This window comes from Petromyzon marinus, chromosome 1, assembly GCF_048934315.1.
Source record: "Petromyzon marinus isolate PM22_M1 ecotype Great Lakes invasive population chromosome 1, UKy_Petmar_22M1.pri1.0, whole genome shotgun sequence".
Taxonomy (NCBI): domain Eukaryota; kingdom Metazoa; phylum Chordata; class Hyperoartia; order Petromyzontiformes; family Petromyzontidae; genus Petromyzon; species Petromyzon marinus.
In genome coordinates, this window is record NC_133667.1 from 37,607,593 (window position 1) to 37,613,592 (window position 6,000).

Sequence of the window (6,000 nt, forward strand, 5' to 3'; positions counted from 1 at the left end):
ACTTAATTTGAAACCATCTTCTCGGTTGAAATTGCGTCTGTGTTTGTAGATCTGAATTGCCTCGTGAACAAATCTCTGATAAAAACCCGTGGGTTTGCAAAGAACCTTGGTATCGGAGAAAATTATATCGTGATCACCCACAGCGTTGTAACAGTGATCAGCCACGGCAGAAGAATTCGTTTTGCCGTGTTTCAAATATGATTTGAGCTCGCGAATTCGGTCAGAGACATGTCGTTTTGTCTCCCCGATATAGCAATCACCGCAGGTATAACTCAATTTGTAAACCCCGGGGTACTGTAAGTCAGGAATGACATCCTTCACGGATGGGATCAGATCACAAATTTCTGAACTCGCGAATTTAAAAAACAGAAGTGATATAGTCATCCTCTCAGCCGATAAAGGCAACGCTACTGTAATTATGGATAAAGATTCATACAACAACAAAATGCAGAATCTGCTCAACGATGGAAGTTACTCAAAAATTAAAAATGGCCCTACCAATAGCCTAGCGATGAAAACCAACAAGATCATCACAAGTTCGACTTCCCTAATCGACCCAACTAAACGTCCCTCCCTAAAACCTTCTGCTGCAAGACCCCCTAGATTCTATGGTCTTCCCAAGATTCATAAAGAAGGCACCCCACTACGACCCATCGTATCCACGATCAACTCCCCTACCTATAGACTAGCCCGTTTTCTGTCAGATACCTTGCTGCCTTTCACTGGCAAGACCACCTCAGCAGTACTTAACTCAGCCCAATTGGTCTCTATGGTCAAAGACGTTGTACTGTCCCCTGACGATATCCTTGTCAGCTTCGATGTGGTCTCTTTGTTCACCAAGGTCCCAGTACCTGATACCATTGAAATAATTGAAAATTTGGTCCAACATGGACTAGACCCCGACACACCTGCACTGGTTAGGCACTGCCTCAACAATACCTACTTTACTTGGAATGGCTCCTTCTACAAACAAAATGAGGGTACCCCCATGGGTTCCCCCTTGTCACCAGTGATTGCCAATATTTTCTTGGAGAAATTTGAATCAGACGCCATCCAGACTTCCACCCTCAGACCTTCCCTGTGGAAGAGATATGTGGATGACACTTTCGTCATTTGGCCACATGGCCTCCCAGCTCTGAACCTTTTCCTACACCACATCAATTCCAGACATCCCGCCATCAAATTCACCATGGAAGTGGAGAAAGATGGCAAGCTACCATTCTTAGACGTTCTGTTTGAGAGGAGACCTGATGGCTCATTGGGGCATTCTGTCTACAGGAAACCCACCCACACAGATTCCTACTTGAAACCTGATTCCCACCACCACCCAGCCCAAAAGAATTCTCTCATCAAAACTTTATACCATAGGGCTCATTGCATTTCGGACCAACACCACCTGACCAGTGAATTAAAACATGTACACCTGGCCCTCAAAAGGAATGGTTACTCTGACCGTACCATCCGCCAAGCTGTCTCTCCCTCCATACAGAAACAACCACTTGATACTCCGGTCAAAACCATCACACTTCCATATATAGCAGGCGTTACTAAAAATATTTCCAAAATTCTAAACAAACACAAGATCCAGGTCCGGTTCAATACAGTACACAAAATTCGTGATCTGATCCCATCCGTGAAGGATGTCATTCCTGATTTACAGTACCTCGGGGTTTACAAATTGAGTTGTACCTGCGGTTATTGCTACATTGGTGAGACAAAGCGACATGTCTCTGACCGAATTCGCGAGCACAAATCAGATTTGAAACACGGCAAAACGAATTCTTCTGCCGTAGCTGATCACTGTTACAACGCTGTGGGGGATCACGATATAATTTTTTCCGATACCAAGGTTCTTTGCAAACCCACGGGCTTTTATCAGAGATTTGTTCATGAAGCAATTCAGATCTACAAACACAGACACAATTTCCACCGAGAGGATGGTTTCAAATTAAGCAACCATTGGAAAGATGTTCTAAATCGAACTAAACATTAAACTAATTTCAATGGTACAGTATATTTTTCGAGTAATGGTACCCCAAACTTTCACAGCTCTTATAAATTCCCATTTTCACACCATCAATAGGTAAAATCCCCCTCCCCCCTTTCCCCCTCCCCCCCTCGCCAAACTGCAAGTCCACCGGCACGTACACCACCTCTTTGCTCGCACACAGGTCCGATGTCTGAGAGTGGTTGTGTTTCGCTAAATTCTCCTGTTTGATGAGCACTAGGTGCCTCGGTGAATGTATATACTCTGACTTTAACATAGCTATTTCTGTGACCAGTTACTAGCTAATCACTAAGCTATTTAAATGCTAAATTCTATGCTAATTCCTTTGTCAAGGGGCACCTCTGCGGATGTGTATGCTTTAGCTTAGCTATTTCAATGAGCCATTTCAATGCTAAATTATATGCTAATTCCTTTGTCAAAGCCCGTGGTCTTCTTCTTCTTCTCACACAGCTTAAATGCCGTGATCTAAGCGTGGCTTCTTCCACTCCAGCGCTGTCCTCCAGACAGGCTCGTCCCTTCACCTGATGAAGGCCGCTTGTGTTGTGGCCGAAACGTCGTGATTATTGTTGTTTTATTATTTACCTACGTGACTTTACCGAATAGAACCAAAGAGCATTGGAAAGATGTTCTAAATCGAACTAAACATTCAACTAATTTTCAATGGTACAGTATATTTTTCAAGTAGTGGTACCCCAAACTTTCGCAGCTCTTAAAAATTCCCTTTTCACACCATCAATAGGTAAACTCCCCCCCCCCGCGCCAAACGGCAAGCCCACCCGCACGTACACCACCTCTATGCTAAGTCGGCCAATCAAATGCTATTTTTTATGCTAATTCCTTTGTCAAGGCACCTTGTTTCCTCGCACACAGCTTAAAGGTCCGCGGTCTGAGCGTGGCTGTGTTTCACTCCAGCGCTGTCCTCGAGACAGCCTGATCCCTTCACCTGATGAAGGCCGCTTGTGTTGCGGCTGAAACGTCGTGATTTTTGTTGTTATATTTTTTTACCTACGTGACTTTACCGAATAGAACCAAAGAGTATAGCTTCCCACACCTCACCTCCACGCTCCCACGCCCCCTTCATTTTTTTATTCAGAAGAAGAGCCACACCCTGTTGTTTGGCAGTCTCCTGCCCCGAGTAGAGGACTGTCCACCCCTCATGGTGGCAGGAGCCAGAACCGGTTTGGATAATATGAGAACTCTCAATCTCGGAATTTCAACACAGCATTAACACGGTAACCATCACGATTGCGTTGTTTCACTTTGATAACGGCACCTGTGGTTAATTCCCGACGCGTAACGCAATTAATCGGTTGTTGAGAGAGAGATTAAAAGATTAAAACATGCAGAACTGCATCATATGCAAATTCGTATACTTGAATTGTTACACAACACGGCATTCGGTCATTGATCATACGCGACCCTTAATGCAAATTCTTGTCATGTTGTTAACCAGTAGGACGATTGATTATTATGCAATGCTGTTCATATAAAAAGACACTCAAACCATTATTATTCCTAAAGGCACAAATATGCGTTCATAGATCCATCATATTCATTCATGGATACATCAGCAAGATTATACAATAAGAAAACGAACGACTCAAATACTCCCAAGTGACCGTATCCACGTAATTCAATGGGTAGCGATGTTTTCCTTTGAGATTCTTATCTTGGGCCAATCTTTTAATTAATTGTGGCCAGATCCCTGACAGGGAAACCGGTTGAACACGCTATTCTTCCACCGTGAGCGGCGTTCCGTGGTGAAGGTGCCAGGGATTAATACGTATTGATGGATCAGGTGGTACTTATGCGATTAGAAGTATAGCCCCAAAACAAAAATATTAACGAGGAAAATTATGAATACTTTTTTAAACGACGGACTGTTCACTCGGTCATTGCGATGCTGTCCCGATCACGGATGGTTTACTGACTTGAGGTTTAAGCTTTGTTAATGAATTGTATGTGTGTTGAGTGATATGCATTGTGGAGAGTTGGTTCAAAGTTCGGAATTAATTATTTGCGTCAAGCAGACGCCTGGTTGTCGTGTGATAGGGGCAATGCATCATACGTATGGTTGATTCTTCGTCCACAGTGGTTGACCCGACCCTCGCTGGTTGATGTGGCCCGGTGCTGTAGTTGCTGCGCTGGGTCGGTAGATGGCGCACACGGCTCGGACGTAGCTGTGTGGCTGTGCGCCATCGGCGCGATGTTGTAGTTGCGATGACCCGTCCGGTAGATGACGCTAGGAGCTCGTAGGTCGCGGTTGTTGAGAGAAAGATGCTTGCCGCCGTGGGCGCTCTCTCCGTCGGTAGATGATGCTTGCAGTACGTCTGCGGCTAGCTGGCACGCTGATGCTCCGTCGGCGCTCTCTCTCTCTGGATGGCGCTGTCGGCTAATATCGGGTAGCCTGTCGCCAAACAGCGACCCTCGCCATTCTGGCGGGTTTGTAGAGACTTCTCCTGCGTTGGTGGTTGGTCTTCTGATGATCGCCGTCTTCTTCTGCTGGCAGATGCTGAGCTGACCTGCTGGTCGTAGCTAAATTCAATGCTGGAACGCTCTCTCTTTATGCCAAAATTTCTCCCCTTAGCTCCTCCTCACGAGGCGGAGCTACCTTTGTGTGTCGGTGGTGAGGGTTCGTGTGTCAGTGTGTATGTTTGTGTGTGTGTCATTTATGACATGGTTCTGTTCGGGTCTTCCTCAAGCCATAATCCATCAAGGGAAACAGACGCTTCGATTCATCTCGAAGGCGTCTGTCTGTCTACTCCATCCGGAGGGAGGGGCGGGTTCCCCCCCCCCCCCCACTTTTTTGTACAAGTTTCCGACGCACAAAGAAATAGTTAGTTTTTTAAGTTTAACATGTCTTATCACAGTTGGTATCTTATCACCCACAGTTATGACCCTGCTTGTGATTCAGGGTATTTGATTTAATTTCCAAGTGAAGATGCTCTCTTGAGCATACGCATATTCTTATCACGTGCTGCGGGGAGAGACAAAGGTGGCCGGGATCTTTCTATCTCTCTATACCTTGAGTTGACATCGCTCAAATATCATTTCGATTTTATATTCAACCAGTTTGATCCACCCCGTTGTCTTGGCTCTTACTCATTTTTATTAATTTTCGTCATTCTGTGTGTCTTATCATCATATAGATGTATTGCGATTTTCTTTAACTTAAAGCTTGCTCGCCTGGCTTTGCTGTCCCGTGTTTGCAGGGTGGGGTGGGGCCATTATTAAACCCCGCGTCGGTGTGCAGATGGACCTTGCGATAATACTCTCCTTGCTCTGGTGTGAAATTCCTTTCTCGCGCTCTGTGGGAGAGACAAAGGCGGTCGGGAGTCCCTCTCTCTCTGGCTGCTTTCGGTTTAATGTTTCTCAAATACCATTTGGTCTTATGTCCACCAAGGCTCGTGATTTGTAACTCTATCCTCCCGACGCACCTCTCGGGTTATACCGAGGTTCGCGTTGTTACGATGGAGTTATTATTTATTTTATAATAAAGATGTTTATCCTGAGTTTAAGAGGTCCGTTTCTTGATTGTTGGAATCCATATCCCTTGGTTCTGTAAGGTTATGTAACGCCTAGATATACTGTAATTTAAGATAAATCACGTTAGCATTAAGGTTTGTGTGACACCATGTATAGTAAATTTTCTCTAATTAAACTCTGTTCGCGGATGGCAGCAGTGCAGCTTCTAAGGGATTCTTACCGCCTGCGTAGCGGGGTGGCTGCTTGTGTGTTTCTCCTTAAGCCCAGCGCATACGCTGCAGATGGCCAGCACTGATAATACATTCTCTCGCTATGGTGTTAAATTCTTGCTCTCCCGCGCTGCGGGAGAGACAAAGGCGGTCAGGGTTGCTTGGGATATTTTTTAAACTCGTTTCGTAAGTTTGCCCGTTCGCCTCATTCCTTCTCGAAAACCTTTGATGTGACTGTATTTCTATCCCCAAGCTTGTGATGTAAAAGTATTAAAGGTGAAAATCATTTGATATCGA